Source organism: Schistocerca gregaria, chromosome 2, assembly GCF_023897955.1.
Source record: "Schistocerca gregaria isolate iqSchGreg1 chromosome 2, iqSchGreg1.2, whole genome shotgun sequence".
Taxonomy (NCBI): domain Eukaryota; kingdom Metazoa; phylum Arthropoda; class Insecta; order Orthoptera; family Acrididae; genus Schistocerca; species Schistocerca gregaria.
Genome location: NC_064921.1, coordinates 796,559,223 through 796,577,703, shown reverse-complemented (window position 1 = coordinate 796,577,703; position 18,481 = coordinate 796,559,223).

Sequence of the window (18,481 nt, the reverse complement as noted above, 5' to 3'; positions counted from 1 at the left end):
ATTTTTCAATAGGAAACTCGTTGTGATATGTGATGTAATAAGCCATGAAAATAGTACGGAACCAGTTCAAAATTTTTCGCAATCAAAAAATTCACAGAAAACGAGATTAATGACAGAAGGTTCTGGAATAGTATCGAACACAGATAGCTTTACAGCTACGACGAAGTAAGTTAGTTTTACGGGAAATGTTAGGGGCGAGAAGAATTTCGAACCAGTTAATATGGAGCAGATGATGAGTGCAATATTAAATTTGGGATCACAATTAGGATCTCAATTAAAAAGAGAGATGGGAACAATGGAAACACGGTTAGACTCACGAATAGGGACATATTTTAAAAACATGAAAGATGAATTAAAGAAAGAAATTAGAGAAGAAATATAACCGATTTTTAATGCTCACAACAACAGATTAATTTCAATAGAAATTAGACAAAAGATACAGGATAGAGAACAGGAAGAAAAAGATCGCGTGATAGTACAAAAATTTTCAGAGTTAAATCTTCAACGTGCACACGATAAGGAAGAAATATTTGAAAGAATCGAGGAATCCGTACCAAATGACAGAATAAATAACCTAACACAAAAATATGAGCAGTTAACTGCTAAATGTGTCAATACTGAAACCCGAGTCGCGAAACTTACGGAAGACGTAAATAAACTGAAAGAGCAAATAGGTGACTTATCGGAAAGAGTTGAGGAGATTTCAGATAAATTGACAAATCTTAGTTTAAATGGGGACAGAGATTCAGATGATACAGCTCCATTGCCATCTGCAGAAACAGAAGAGTACCAGAATATAAATAAACGTGTTGAAAATCAGGGAAAATTTAATGAACGCGTTAAAAGGGAATTTGAGGCGTAACGAAAGCAAGTTAAACAAATTGAAAGCGAAATCGTAGGAAAAGACAGTAGAAGAAATTTGGAATCACCGATAGCAGCGGGTTTTGAAGAAAATAATTTACCTAATTTACGAGATGCAACAAGAGAGCGCCAGGCGCGCGAACTTGACAATAATCGACATTCGGACTGGGACAGACGCGGTAGGTCTTTGTCGAAAACTTTGACTAGAAACACTTCTTAACTGTTCGGAAATTTAAGATCTTTCGCAATTCTAAGAATGACATACATCCATGTTCATGGTTAGATCAATTTATGTACGCACTTCCACCAAATTGGCCACTAAGTCACAAACTGGAATTTATGTGTGGATATTTAGAAAACGTACCGGCGACGCGCATGCGCGCACTTATTAGAGATTTTAATAATTTAAAGATTTTTATCACGCATTTTTATCGGCATATTGGTCCGAAAACACGCAAGAGAGAGTCAAACATTGTATTATTATGCAGCGTAATTTTAAACAGTCTGAGTTCCGCACGCCGGGATAATACTTTGAAGACATGATTCGAAAGAATCAATTCCTTTCCAATCCTTATAGCCCGACTGAATTAATTCGCATTTGTTTAACTAAGCTGGCACAATCGATAAGACACATTGCTTTAGCCGGAAGATGTAAAGACGACATTGAAACTTTTAAGACTTTGCTACAAGAACTTGAGTATGACAACGACGACGGAGCTTCTTGTAATTTTTTCAGTAACGGTAATCACAATACATTTTCAGCGAAAAGGGATAATGATCTGAACGGACGTTATAGCGGTAATTTTGAAAATGACAGACGAAACAGACAGGACAATAGATACCAGCCTTATGACAAAGCGATTAGACAGTATTACTTAGTTCGCAATGATATTCTTTTTAAACGAAAATCGGTTGACAACTCTGTTTGGTTAGTTTGCATTCCTGATGAGTAGGTTAATAAATTAATTTGATATACACATTTCAGTTATGCACACTTTGGTCCCAGAAAATGCTTTCATAAATTACGAGAAAATTGCTACTTCAGTAATGTGGAAAAACGTATTCGATTTGTTCTTGCCAAATGCAAATTATGTCAAAAGGCTAAGCCGCCAACTATTTCTCACAGAACACCGTTGTTTCCTAACATTCCAGCGAAATTAAAGGAGATGGCTGCAGACGATTTGTTCGGTCAAATCTTTCGTTCTACTAATGGTTTTTCGTACATTTTGGTAGCAGTGGAATTGACATCAAAATATGTGTATTTTACACCTTTACGCAAAGCACAAGCTCGTTCAGCATCTAACGCTTTCATCAAACGTTCTCTTAAAGAAGTGGGTGATGTTGATAAAGTTATATCAGATAATGGATCACAGTCTCGCTCTAAAATTTGGCTTCGTAATCTACGGTGTCGTACGATTAAACTAATTTTCATACATCATATATCGAACGTTAAAATTTTTGTGGAATGACATACTTTTGAGAAATTAACAGTTACACGTAAACACGCAGAGAATACAATCATACCGCGCCGTGTTTTGGCGACGGCACATATTCAAAGCGACAGTCAGTCTGCGCGCCGCGCAAGGCAGTCGTTGACCGCAAACAATTACTTCCTACGTCACGCGTACCTACAGCTGATCGAGCGCTCAGTGCGAATGCACTGACAGCCCTAAACAAATACACAGTCTAATTTCTCCGATTAAATTCAATTTAAAGCTATAGTGACTTGATAAATTATGTTATTAACGTTCAGTTTTTTTCAGGATAAAGTTGTATAAAATATTTAAGAACTTCAGGCAAATTCTGTGTGTGTCCGACGTTAAGAGGACTTGCTATCGAGAAAATTTCAGGAAGAATGTAATTTCGAAGAAGAAAGTAATAAACTAAAAAGGTAACTATTAATTGAGTTTATTTTTCAGGTAACATATTTCTACTTAGGCATGTACTTTATACGTAATTTGCTGCTCGCGATTACGTGATTTATACTTGTGTTAACTGATTTTGACAATGATTGATTAATGAACAGGGTTGTTACTTATGGATATTATGCATCGTTGGCTGCTCTGCTTTTTCACTGATGTTATATTTTTTTATTATGTGACTGCTGTGCTTATTTATTTAAATTATAATTGTCACCTGATTAGTTGTGCTGATATGGTTATGTATGTAAGTCATACTGTGTGATTTATCTGCTTGCGCCTTCATGTTTACTTATTAAGACTACATATGAACATTTATTTGCTTATGCTGATATGATGCTAATGACCTGTTTATTATGTAAGATTTGCGTATGGATTGCATATTTACACATTTCTGTTTTGTTGTCATAACTACTCTTTAATTTGTTATATAGAAATGCTGATATACTGTGTATGACATCCACTTGCTGACATTCTGTTCTCTACTGATATATTTACTCGCTATACATGTTTTGCTTATGCTCAGTGCTTTATATTTTAAGATAAGAAAATAAACTGCTATAATTCTACGAACGACATTGGTGCAAGAAACTTCATTGAAGTCACATGAGCTGGAGGTTTAATGGAAGCTGTATAAATTTATGCAAATAGAAAGGAAGCTAACGACATGAAATACCAGCACTAGGTTTAGACCATTGACAGTTATTACAGTGCATTCTTCGTGAGCAATTGATGTAGCAAGTGACACTTGACACACACACACACACACACACACACACACACAAAAAAAAAAATACTCCACATGTTTGCTTCTGTTTTACCATGATTCTTGAAGTGGTGTACACACTGTGAAATGTTATGATTTATTCATTCAAAGTCTTATGTGATCATTCACACTCTGTACTCTTTCCTACTTACTGAAAGTCATTCAAACTAAAGGCTGTTAGAGGTCATGTATGCATTTCTTTTATTTACTGATGGACAAGGTAACCAAAATGTATTTAATAATTCATAATGAGTAGAAGATTTGGGTCAGGTGGATTACACAGAGGTTGTGTGTGGACATTGTGTCTTCGGATTGTATAGGACGATGAATTGAAGTTTGCACTAGGATTTTATCTCTACTTGTTCGGGGAGACTGACTAGAGGAAAGAGTTGTTACGGAAGTGAAATGATATTGGTGATAAGGTTTATATGTATCGACGTATTGAAGAGGTATTATTGAGGTATTGAGATTATGTGATGTTGATGATTATTGGAGTTTTGGTGGACAAGAGGTAAGGTAAATGATACTGGTGATAAGGTTTATATGTATCGACGTTTTGAAGAGGTACTATTGAGGTATTGAGATTGTGTGATGTTCATGATTATTGGAGTTTTGGTGAACAAGAGGTAAGGTAAATGGTATTGGTGATAAGGTTTATATGTATCGACGTATTGAAGAGGTATTATTGAGGTACTGAGATTATGTGATGTTGATGATTATTGGAGTTTTGGTTGATAAGAGGCAAAGTAAGTGAGGAGCATATTTTTTTGTTGGTTTATATGGAACAAGAAGGATGAAGATGGCAGACTAGAAAACTCAAGTGGAGGGAAGATAGTCTACACACACACTTTGTTAAATCAATAAGCAGTATATACTTTTTTTTGGAGAGAGGAAGTATTTGCACATCTTGGCACACTGACAGTTGTTCAGCAACTGTACATTTGATTTGGCTTGGCAAACATTGGTCTTGACATGATGACTATGACGTTGACTAACTATTACTGACTGTTATACACTGTTGCCAGTACTATTTGATACACATGTTGAACATCAAATTTTGACAGAATTGCATTTACACAGTTAACACTATTCAATTACAAAGATGAGTGAGTGTGTTTTGTGTGTATTCCTTTCCTAATCCCAAATAATTGGTACCGACCTACCTCCTAAATATTATTTTGTTGTGGCTTGCACTGACACCCATAAGTATTATAGGTTTACTGATATTTGTGTATTTGTAATAGTTAATATGACAATTATCTGATATCATTTGTGTGTTTGTTATAATTTGTATGATTAGTGTAAGAGCATTGATAATATTTTTTAAAAGCAATTGTGTGTGCATTCAAAGTGTTGTTCATATCTGCACATGTTCAACATTGAAGGGTGCCACTTTGAAATGTTTAATTTCTGCTGATGAACTCTGATGAACTGTTTAATTATTGATAGTGAATATTATGGACTGTTACCTGCAGTTGTTCAACATTGCTGGGTGCCACTGTTGGAAATGCTCCACCAGTGATGAGGTGTCACTTGTTGGTGTCTGCACTTGTTCAACATTGCTGAGTACCATTGTTGGAACTTCTTCTACTCAGATAATGTCACTTATTGCTTTCTGCACCTGTTCAACATTACTGGGTGGCACTGATGCAACTGCTTCTACTGAAATGATGTCACTTGTTGCTGCCTGCACCTGTTCAACATTACTTGGTGCCACTGATGGAACTGCTTCTACTGAGATAATGTCACTTGTTGCTGTCTGCACCCGTCAACATTGCGGGGTGCCACTGATGGAAGTGCTTCTACTGATATAATGTTACTTGTTGCTGTCTGCCCCTGTCAACATTGCTGGGTGCCACTGATGGAACTGCTACTACTGAGATAATGTCACTTCTTGGTGTCTGCACCTGCTCGCCATTGCTGAGTGCCACTGTTGGAGCTGTTTAAATACTGCTGATGAAATGTTATGGGACTGCTATTTGCACCTGTTGACCATTGCCGGCTGCTACTGTTGCAACTGTCAACTACTCTGACGAGTGCTACTTGTTTATTGAACTATTGAAAAGATTTTATATGTATTTACTGGTTATGAAATGTTATGAGATTCTTATCTGCACCTATTCTTCATTGCTGGTGCCATTGATTGAATTGTTTAACCACTCTGACAAATGATACTTGTGTAAACTATTGTGTAAAATCACATGTATGCAAGCATTTGTATTCCTTGCTGTATTTGATATTGGGTGAGTGCAAAGACAAAATTCTTTTAGTTATGTGATATTTAGTTATTAATATCATCTTTTATTTTAGTCTGTATTTTTTGGACGAATTTGGTGGTATTTTCACCACCAACGCTGGCAAAAATACCATCAAATTCTAGCCTGTGGAGGAGGGGCATATGAAAGGTGGCTACACTGAGTCACAGCCCCAGAGATTGCACCAAAGATTATTATTCCGCCGCCTCCACTGGAGCAGTAGTAGTTCAGAGGTTGCCGTGAGCAGTGCTTGTTGAGAGGATGTCGAGAACAGTACTAGTTCAGAGGATGTCGTGTGCAGTTGTTGTTCTGTTGGGCGAGACAGTAGATGCTGTTCGGTTGGTGTAATGTATAGATGGAAGATACTGCAATGATCACAGCGTATTTTTCGTCAATATATATGGAGGTAACAAAAAAAAGAATTCACATTTCCTTAATGACAATGCCTCTTGGTCACAGGTTCAGTCAGCAAAACATCTAGCTTGTGTTCATGTATTAGACTTGTAATTCTGGTTTCTATGTGCAATTATAGTATTTCTGATTTTTCAATTAGTTCATTGTAAATGGTGTTTAAAATATCTTGTCGTATTGAGGAAGAACCGTGCCAGATACATGTACGTTGAATCACACCTCCAAACACAGAACAGTTACGCTTGTGCTTTGTTGTTTCGTAGCTTTTATAGTTGCAGGGGACTTAATTAATCAATTGTGTTAACGGAAATTTCCTTTCATTCTTTTTTTTGTTACTTTATGCAGTCAGATTGCGTACTAATACTAGTCAGGGCCAACCTGTTACAATTATTGGTGTCTGCACTTGCTTGTTAATTAAGCCCCCATGCAATGTTTCCTTACATGTCTGTTCAAAAACAGCTTGGCGGATTCGTAAGAGGCAGTCTCCATTCCCTCGTAAGTGCCGAAGTATCGACCATATGTGGCATGAGCTCTAGTGAACAATATCGACAGCACCTGAGATAGTTCTGCCATATAATAAGAGATGTGACTGGTCTCCCGTTGTACACAAACAAAAACAAAAAAAGGCTCTGAGCACTATGAGACTTAACATCTGGGGTCATAAGTCCCCTAGAACTTAAAACTTCTTAAACCTAACTAACCTGAGGACATAACACACATCCGTGCCCGAGGCAGGATTCGAACCTGCGACCGTAGCAGTAGCGCGGTTCCAGACTGAAGCGCTTAGAACCGCTTGGCCACACCGGACGGCGTACACAAAGCAGGTCAGAGCACTGTTGCACAGGGAACGGAAAAAGCATGCCAAATTTAAAAGAACACGAAGTTCTCATAATTGGCGATTTTTTTGCAGAAGCTCAAATTTAGCGCGGATTTCCATACGAGATACTTTAAATAGTTTCCACAACGAAATTATTTCTCGAAATCTGGGAGAAAATCTAAAGTTATTCTGTTCGTATCTAAAACACACCAGCGGTTAGACACAATGCGCGACAGCAATGATAAACTTATCGATGACAGTGCCACTAAAGCGGAGTTACTAAATTTTCCGAAATCGCTTCACCAATGAAGCCGAATTCGAAACATGAATGGCTACCAACATGAGTAACTTAGAAACAAGTCCGCCCGATTAGCCTTGCGGTCAAACGCACTGCTTTCCGGGAGGGAAGGCATGCCGGTCCCCGACAAGAATCCGCCCGGCGGATTAGTGTCGAGGTCCGGTGTGCCGGCCAGTCTGCTCTGAGCAAAGAAGGGAAGGCAGAATGGTGGAAGGGGTACATAGAGGGTCTATACAAGGGCGATGAACTTGAGAGCAGTATTATAGAGATGGAAGAGGACGTAGATGAAGATGAAATGTAAGATATGGTACTGCGTGAAGAGTTTGAGAGAGCACTGAAAGAGCTAAGTCGATACAAAGCCCTGGGAGTAGACAACATTCCATTAGAACTACGGATAGCCTTGGGAGAGCCAGCCATGACGAAACTCTACCAACTGGTGAGCAAGATGTATGAGACATGCGAACACCATCAGACTTCAAGAAGAATATATAATAATTTCAATCCCAAAGAAAGCAGATGTTGACAGGTGTAAAAATTACCTATCAGTTTAATAAGTCACGGCTGCAAAATACTAACACGAATTCCTTACAGACGAATGGAAAAACTGGTAGAAGATCAGTTGGATTCGGTGGAAATGAAGGAACACGTGTGACAATACTGACCCTACGACTTATCTTAGAAGGTATATTAAGGAAAGGCAAGTCTACGTTTCTAGCATTTGTAGACTTAGAGAAAACTTTTGACAATGTCGACTGAAATATTCTTGAAACTTCCTGGCAGATTACAACTGTGTGCCCGACCGAGGCTCGAACTCGAGCACGTCAGGGTGGGGGGTTAAAAATCGTAGAGGGAGACCAAGAGATGAATACACTAAGTAGATTCAGATGGATGTAGGTTGCAGTAGGTACTTGAAGAAGCTTGCACAGGATACAGTTGCATGGAGAGCTGCATCAAACCAGTATTTGGACTGTAGACCAGAACAGGAACAACATCGACAGAACACTTATAAAATCAACAGGTCTACTAAATAGATTGCTTACACTACGCTTGTTGCTCCCTCTTCTGGAGTACTGGAGCACGTTATGGGATCCGTATGAGATAGGATTCAGAGAGGACATAGAAAAAGTTTAAAGGAGCGCAGCTGGTTTTGCAGTATCGAGAAAATGAGGAAAAAGTGTCACTGAACTGATAAGCGAGTTGGAGTGCGAATTGTTAAAACAAAAACGTTTTATTTCGCGACAAAATCTTTTCAGGAAATTTCAGTCGCTAAATTTAGCCTCTGGATGTAATACTATTTCGTTGGCGGTCACCTACATAGGAAGAAATGACAATCGTCGTAAAATAAGAGAAATCAGAGCTCGCAAGGAAAGATTTAACTGTTCTTTTCCCGTGCGCTGTTCGAGAGTGGTAGGGTAGAGAAACGGTAAAACGGTAGAGAAATTGTGAGAAAATAAAACACCTACAGCTGTCCTTATGATTTTATTTTATTTTGTTGCAACCAGTTTTGCCTCTTCAATGAGCCAAGTTCAGGCCTGTATGCACAAAACAGTAACGATAGCATTAGCACTGTTTTACGCATACAGGCCTGAAGATTTCGGATTGAAGCGACGAAACTGCTTGCCACAAAATAAAATAAAATCACAAGAACGGATGTAGGTTTTTTATCTTCTCACAATAGTAAACGGCTCGTCGTCCCAAAGACCTCCTGATAATAGGACGTACAAAAACTCGGTAGAGAAATACTCTGGAAGTTGTTCGGTGAATCCTCTGTTAGGTACTTGAGTGTGACTTCCAGAGAAGACGTAGATGTAGCAGAGTGCCGATGATGTTACTGCTGTTTGCTTCGTACAGTTGCACTGAAATGCTCTTAATTTGTGTGTGCCAGTTTGACGTTTGTTGCATGGCACCTTCATGGTGCTGTTATTTTAACAGTCAGCAGTAAAGTCCATAGATGATTACGAACAAACGTACTCGCAACTGATCGGACTCCATTCTTGCCCATTATTCCAAACTCTTAAGCATACGATTCCTTTTAAGTATAAAACTGTCCAGTGAGCAAGTGTTTAATTGGACGGCCCCATACGCTAGTGTAGGTTACGATTCTATCTCTCTCGGATCATGATCAAGAAAGGCGTCTATGAGTGACAGTGACTGTTAAAAACGCCATTACTACTTTCACGAAACAGTGGCACTCGGTTCACAGCCATAGGTGTCAAATATAAACACCCGGTCGCCAGGGCCAATCGGGGTCTTTGGTTAATAACTAAGGTAGGTAATATGGTTTCCTCCGGCTTTCAGCAGAATAGCTCGATGGATGCGAGGAAGACGGGGTGGTTGCTCGCCGACGGGCGGCAGCCGAAGCGGCCTGCCGCCGCCCCCCGACCCTATTAGGCGGACCTCACGCGCAAAAAGCGAAAATCCGATTGCCGGCTTCCCTCCGCACGGCGTGCGCACAAAAAGGAGGGCAGAGTGCGGCGGGCGAAAGCGGTTTTCATTGGCGGCAGGGGCAGACTGAAAGTGGGGAGGGTGGGAAATGGGGGACGGGGAAGGGGTGGAGAGGTCGGATATAAAGTGGGGAGGGTAAGCTGCGGATCACCAATAGATACAAAGTTGTCAGCTGGACGGCGAGAGGTAGAAAGGAGAGACTAAAAAAATGAAAAAGCCGAGTCTTCAGGTCGCCGCCGCCCGCTGCGCTATAAAATACAGCCAGCAGGCCGGCTGGCAGAGGCAGCGGATGCGCGCGGACGCGTTTGCTAACCTCTCATACAGCGCGGACGCTCCGCGCCCCGGTGGCAATCAGCGTTCCTTTCCGCTCCCTGCCGTCAGGTTGCGGCGTCTCGCGCTGTCCCACAAGGACGGTAACGACGTGACTCACGTAACATCTTAAGGGTGAATACGGCGGCGGCGGCAATAGAAACAATTAACTCCGCGGACGTGGCAATGAGAGAGGGAGTTCAAATACAGGGTGTTTCAACAAGGACTTTAAAAGTCATTTTATTTTATTGAAAGAAGATGAAGTTTTTTTACCTTAAACTAAACATGTTGTATGTTGCTTCCGTTGGTTATCCTGCACACATCCCATTGGAAGTCAACTTCTTCCCAAATTAGCCGTAGTATTGTAGGTGTAACTTGCTCAGAGGCAGCCAAAATTCTTGCTTTCAGTTCAAATACAGAAGCGACCATGTAACTGGAGCATCACGTCCAATCCATCGACCTGGAAAGCGGTCACTGAGAAAATCCCGGACGTCAGCCACGTAGTGGGGAGGTGCACCTTCTTGCATGAAGTAAACATTTCCTTCTTGGTCATCCTCATCGATCTGTGGTATCATTTTGTTCTTGCTCATTGCACAAAAAACTATTCAGTTTAGGCCTATGTTGCAATGTTTGATGTGGATTTTCACTGCCAAAAATTCTACAGTTTGTGTTTTGACTTCGACACTTAAGTGAAAAGTGGGAATTTTTTGGCTTCTTTCCAGGTCTAAAAACAGTTCGTTGCAAATATTATTGATTTTACTTACGATATTTTGTGTTCGATTTTCGCTGAAACCAGGAAACGCCTTCTGCTTACATGTTTTTGAAGTGTTCTCTCGTCTGGAACTACTGTGGCCGGCCTAATTTCACATTACATTGCAGAAATACACATTTCCTGATGTGAAACACCATGTATTATAGCATACCAGTACTGTTTGTTTGGAGACTCGTAGCTAAACATGTCTGTTTTTGTGTGAGTAGTTTTTGCAAGTTAGCCACTAGTTTTGGAATCCCCTTCATCTAAAAATGTTCACATCCTCTCTGATTTGTAGCATGTGTATAATGTCTTTTAATTATGTTATTGCGTAATTATTTAATGTGTAAGTAAAATGAAGGAGTAGTGACGGAGTAGAAAAATATAAATGGCAAGGATTCAGGAGAGGGGGGGGTAATATGAGTGAACAGTGAATGCAAGAGAGAGAGAGAGAGAATGGTGAGTGGGAGAGGAAAACGTTTTTTCCATTATGTGGCCTTTTCAGTGATTTTATGTAGTGCCTAGTTCCCATTATATATCTGGTCACTGAGTAGCTGTTAGTCATTTGTGAATGTGGAGGTGCGACGTTTAAGCGATCATATCTTTTTCTGTTGCGCTTGGCCTATAATATCCCTGTTTAAGTTGGCCAGAAAATGTTGAGTAGTTTGTTCTGAGTTTCCAAACTCTGATGCGCTTTTTATATTTTGTGTCACATGTCCTACCAGTCATCCCGATGTAGATTTCGTCACGGTCCCTGAAACTGAGGTATGGTGAATGTTAAGAGGTTTCTTAAGTATCACGTTTATTATCGTTACGTATGAATACCTCAACTAAAATCTTAATTACATTCAACAAATTCTATGTCTCGGCTATGATTTGAGAATGATTTTTTCGTCCATAACGGCATTAACAGGACGGCGACTTTTGATCAATACAAATGAAACAGTTTCTGCGTTAGTCACTTGTTTATTTTGCAACTACGCGTTTCGATGGTTCACACCATTATCTTCCGGTGGAGAATTGTTTGTTTATGTAGCTGGTGATGGTGAAGAGTAAAGACGTCTTTTCACACTCGCAGGCCAAGGGCAGTGTAAGTTATTTTGCCTCTTTTGCTAATGGTAAAAAAATTTTATTTAGAAAAAGCACTTTAGAGGTTAAGAAATGAATTACTGACAGTGAATTGTGCTTTCAGCGATGGTAGAGCTGTAAAAAGTCTGCATACGTCTGCAGACGTATGTCCTCTCCATACATCTGGCAGACCTTTTACAACTCTACCACCACTGTAAGTACAATCCACCGGCAGAAATGAATGATTTTTAACCTTTAAAGTAGTTTCCCTAAATGAACTATTTTTATCACTAGCAAAGTAACCTACACTGCTCTTGGTCTGCGACTGTGAGAAGACGTTTGTACCCTTCAGCAACACCAGCCACGTACATAAGACGGCAGTTTTTTTTTTTTTTTTTTTTTTACATGTAGGCGATCATATCCACCTGAAGATGATGGTGTGAACCATCGAAATGCACAGTGGCGAAATAAACAGGTGACTGGCACAGGAACTGTTTTATTTGTATGATTTGAGAAGCTCCACTTTCTTCAATACCGATACCGTGTGTGGGAAAAGCCGCCCGGAATTAGCCGAGCGGTCAGGGGCGCTGCAGTCATGGACTGTGCGGCTTGTCCCGGCGGAGGTTCGATTCCTCCCTCGGTCATGGGTGTGTGTGTTTGTCCTTAGGATAATTTAGGTGTGTGTAAGCTTAGGGACTGATGGCCCTAGCAGTTAAGTCCTATAAGATTTCACACACATTTGAACTTTTTTTCTGTGGATAACTAAACGCTCGGGAAATTGTACGCTTTTTTGTTACACGTATCTCCTGTATTCCGACCGTACCGTACGAACGCACTCTACAGACATTCCTCTTCCGAAGGTACCACGCACGTAGCGCGCAAGCGCGTACTGTTGTCCCAAGTAACCACAGACGCTCGATCGTAGATTAGACGTCTGAAAATACGCGGGCGTTTAGGTCCGTAGTGCAACTGAGCACTGATGACCACAAATGGCCGGCCAGTTGTAGGCGCTTCAGTCTGGAACAGCGTGACCGCTACGGTCGCAGGTTCGAATCCTGCCTCGGGCGTGGATGTGTGTGATGTCCTTAGGTTAGTTAGGTTTAATTAGTTCTAAGTTCTAGGCGACTGATGACCTCAGACGTTAAGTCGCATAGTGCTCAGAGCCATTTTTGAGGGCAAATGACAAAAGACGTGTGAGGAGCAGGGTGAGGGGACGTCACGGTGCCGATATCGCCGCAGGCTAGAAGTGCGGTGAGATGTGGGCTATCGTATGGTGCATGCGCGCCGCACGTCCTTCGGGACCGCCCACGGAGCTGCGAAGATCCACCATCTGCGACACCAGAGCCGCCGCCGGCGATCCCGCCAATTAGAGAGGGACGGGCGGGGCGGCAGACACAAGTGGCTTCACGCCCTTTTCGGCGGCGGCCCTCGAGGGCAGAGAGTAGCCATCTGGCAGCTGCCGGCGCCCGCACCCAGAGGCCCCCCGCCGTTCTGTAAAACGCTCCGTTGCAACGCAGCCCCTACACCCGGCCACGGCTAACCGCAGTAGCGAACAACTCGCGCGGCGGCTGGACCAGTGGTGGTGGTGTTCCCACAGCAACCAGGCAACAAGCACGAAATTTACACAGCTCTACATCTTCGAGCAGCCATAAGTATTATGTTGTCCATGGTGAGGTCTACAGACGGACTGTTAAATTTTGCGTAACTTGAAATTTGAAAATAACACGACAGCAAATATGATACTTCAGATTTTCTTGACGATACTTGTAACCTCCCCCTTCCTAATCGGCCTACTGGATTGCGATATAACTGACCGTGATCGCATATGGCCAATGAAATTTTATTGTGAGTAAGGCTATCGTTACCGAAGGAAATAAAGCCGGTTAGTTGCAGAAAAGTGGCACCAGACTCTTCTGAAGGAAGAATCTGGTCAAAACTTATTCTAAATATTGATGATAATTTTGAAATAGGCGGAGTATAGTGGAATTTCTCACGAACCGCACAGGGGGGAGAAAGGGTACCACGTAACATTTACTACAAAAATCACTGATAATACAAATAAGACACTGGTTAGCTAAAAAAGGGATAATTAAACGTTCGCCAGCCCGCTGGGGCAATGAATCTCCAGAATCTTGGGAAAGGTAATGGCAAAAAATAATCACTGGCGTGGCAACAAAAGTTATCACGCTTTTCCACAGCACAGTTGTTTACGAGAAAATAAAAGAATCAGAACTGAGTTTGCAGTTACTTATTCTGAAATACTAAGTTAAATGAAGTTACCGGTTGAATGAATGACTGGCTTAACTTAACCTCTGTTATGCAAGAAAATGAATTAGTAACCTTTGTATAACGTAATGCAAAATTTATAAAAAGGCAAGCAATTTAATTTTGATTATTGAAAGATTGAATTGAATTTACTTTGAGCAAATGAGCAACTTATTTTACTTTTAAAATAACAACAATAAAATACATACCAAGCCAGCACAAGTCACTTGCTAAGCTAAATACAGAATAAATGGAATTGCGCACTTTTAATTTGTGCTGTATCTTAAATTATTAGTTTTGACAGTGAAATTTTACTATACTTTAAGCAGCCTCTGTTTTGCAGGACAGAACAGTTACTGAGAGAGAAAGTTAAAGACTCAAGGTGGTCATTAGAAACCGGCCGGAGTGACCTAGCGGTTCTCGGCGCTACAGTCTGGAACCGCGCTAACGCTACGGACGCAGGTACGAATCCTACCTCGGGCGTGGATCTGTGTGATGTCCTTAGGTTAGTTAGCTTTAAGTAGTTCTAAGTTTTAGGGGACTGAGGACCTCAGAAGTTAAGTCCCATAGTGCTCAGAGCCATTTGAACCATTTGAACAATTTCTAGTAGTTTTTCTTATCAATTCCCATTTCTGCCAGTATGATATGTATAAGTACATGATCGATTGAATCATATGTCTTTTTAAAATCTACCGACTTGCACTGAAGAGCCAAAGAAACTGGTACACCTGCCTAATACCGGGTACAGCCTCTAAATTATAATATTTGTCACTTGATAATCTTGCGATGTTGTAGCTGTGCGGACGGCCAAGAATGTAGCCGACAACAATGCCGAGTTGCCGTTGTTGTTGCTGCTGTTCGATAAAAACCGCGAGTCGTCTCCAGAGTCACGGATAATTGCGGGACAGGCAGTGGTTAGATAGAATAGCAGCTTCCTCCGCCTGTCCACGCCTACCTTGCTCTCAACACTCGCACCTTAACGAATCAGGCGCGTCTACACTGGCGCGAACATAGCTGCACACCGCGTCTGCCGGAGCGTCCAACAAACACTTCCGCACTCTTTCATGACTCGAGCTGCTCAGCTTCCTCTCTGCTCACAACGCGACAGAGACTCTTCATACGCAGAGATAAACGACACACCTACTACCATTTCGTCGTGACTATCGATACATTTAAATAAAGTTCCTTTGGCTGTTATCCAGCAATTTACAATATTTTCATTATACGAGGGTTGTCCAGAAAGTAAATTACGATCGGTAGCGAAATGGAAACCACTGGGAAAATCCGGTAAAGCTTTGCACAGATGTGTTGGGTGGTGTCTCTAGTATGTCCGTCGATCGCTTCGGGTCGCTCTTTTCAGTTTTGAGTGAACAGTGAGCACATAAAGACGCGTAAGGAATACTGTCTCCTACCATGTATGAGGGCCTGGTTAGATTTCGCCTGTGTCATTCAGCCCACATAACACAACTGTCGAGCAGTTCCTTCAAAATGGTTCAAATGGCTCTGAGCACTATCGGACTTAACATCTATGGTCATCAGTCCCCTAGAACTTAGAACTACTTAAACCTAACTAACCTAAGGACATCAGACAACACCCAGCCCTCACGAGGCAGAGAAAATCCCTGACCCCGCCGGGAATCTAACCCGGGAACCCGGGCGTGGGAAGCGAGAACGCTACCGCACGACCACGAGATGCGGGCGATCAGTTCCTTCTTCTTGCCAATTCTCGGCCGCACACTGCAGGGGCAATGCAGACGCTACTGCAGATTTGCGATGAGAAGTGTTTGATCACCCACAATACAGCCCGGAATTGGCTCCCCCTGAGTCTTATCTCTGCTCACAAGAAGAGCTGGCTATGAAGACAAAAATTTTCCACAGACAACGAGCTTCAGACCAATGCAGATAACTGGCCGAAAGCACAGGTGGCTGCTTTCCATGACGAGGGTCTTGGGAAGTTAATACAACACTCGAAGTTGGAGCTGTGACTATGTAGAGAAGTAGGTGGAAGGTGTATCTAGCTGTTGGAAATAAAACGTTTCTGGTTTTCACTGTGGTTTACATTTCGCAACCTATCGGAACTTACTTTCTGGACAACCCTCGTAATTACAATCAATTATATATAGTCAGCAATAAATACACTTTTACATCGATTACTTATTAAATATAGTTTCTGTAATACAGCATAGAGCTTCAGAATCATAAGTACAGTACCATTTATCAACGGATATTAAACGGCAATAATTTTGGATGGTGCAGAAGGTATTTTATCTGCATTTTCGGTATTACACACTGATGGTTTAGAAGTTGTTGGGTTTGCAGCCGAGTTGTCATTTTATCTCTACATGACATTTCGGCAACATGTCTAGTAAGGAATCGAGCGTAGATTTCATTGCTTGCTGTTTGGACAACAAAGAAACGGTGAATGGTGAAATCTGCACGCTCCGCTCTAGCTATGCCAGGCGATATAAAGAAAACCACCCAGAAAGGCTTTTCCAAAACGTATTACAGGTATGTTACAAGTAAGAAGAACGTCATAAGACCTTTACCAAAAACGTCAGTAGTCAAGATTGTTGGTTGCGCCAACAGCAGCTGCGCAATGTCCTCAATACGTTGCAAATGCGAGTCACGGTGAGAGCAATATTCAGTGTAGTCGTGCGTGTATTACGTCGGAGCCAAGTGAATTTGAACGTGGGCGAACTGCTAGTGCTACTATGTCGGGTGCTTCCGTAATCAGAGTAGCCGAGGTGTTTGATGTTTCAAGAGGCATCGAACCGAATATTTATACCGTGCAAACCCATCATCCGCTTAAGTCACAACGCGAACGACACTGTGTGTTGAATGATCGTGACAGACGGTCACTGAAGAGGGTTCTGAAGAAAAATATGAGGACGACAGCTAGAAAAGTCACTTCAGTCATGAATGTCGCACTTGCGTACCCCACCAGCACCAAAACAAAACAAAGAGAGCTCCACGAACAGGGAATTGCAGGGCGAGTTACGAGAGTAATCCCAAGAGTAAGATTTCCTATTTTTTTTGTAAGTACATAGGCCTGTTTATTTCTACAATGGCTTACATCAGTTTTGCGGCTTGAACATTTAGCTATTTTTCGACATAATCGTCATTTCTGTCGATGCATTTTTGTAGAGGCTGTAGCACTTTTTGTATGCCCATTTCATACCAGCTGATCGCCATGCTGTTCAGAAAGTTATGAACGTCTTCTTTCACCTCGTCGTCGGAGATGAATCGCTTTCCGGCCAGATGTTCTTTTAACCTAGGCAACAGGTGATAGTCACTGGGCGCCAAGTCGGGACAATTGGGTGGTGGGTGATTACGTTCCACTGAAACTGTTCCAGGAGAGCAACGGTTTGCCGAGCGATGTGTGGGCGAGCGTTGTCATGGACAATGTGTACGCCCTTGCTCAACATTCCTGTTCTCCGGTTCTGAATTGCCCGTTTGAGTTTTTTCATAGTCTCACAGCACCTCTCAGCGTTAATTGTGGTCCCAGAGATTCAGCTCCTACGACGAGGTGAAAGAAGAGGTTCATAACTTTCTGAACAGCATGGCGGCGAGCTGGCATGACATGGGCATACAAAAACTGCCACAGCGTCTACAAAAATGCATCGACAGAAATGGTGACTATGTCGAAAAATAGCTGAATGTTCAAGCTGTAAACTGATGTAAGCCGTTGTAGAGATAAACAGGCCTAAGTGTTTATAAAAAAATAGGAGACCTTTATTTTGGGATTACCATCGTAGAATTCCAAAGCTACACTCAGTGATGGAAATACCCTTAACGGGAAAACTTGGTGCCCTAGCCACTGAACCTGGAGTGTGTAGCAATCGAAGAAAGTGATCTGGTCGGGTGGGTCTTGTCTCACACTATTTCCAACTTATGGTCAAGTTTACGTCCCAAAAGTGAACACATGGCAGGAGTTCGGTATTGATCTGGGCAGCCATAACGTGGTATTCCATGTGCCGCATGGTTACTCTGTAACGTCACATGACTGCCAAAGATTGTGTGACCATTTGGGCTAATAAGGTTCATCCCAGCGTACAATGTTTGTTCTGTCAATGCTGATGCTGTGTTCCAAGACGGCAGGGTGCCAGTTCACAGAGCTCGCATTGTCCAGGGCTGGTTTCGTGAGCACCAGGATAAATTGTAGCGTCTCTCCTGGAGACCCGAGTCACCAGATCTCCGTATTATGGAGCCTTTGTGGCCTACTTTGGAGAAACGGGTACGTGATCGCTATCCACCTGCTCGTCGTTACCTCAACTTGTCACTATTCAGCTGGAAGAATGGTATAAGATCCCTCGAAA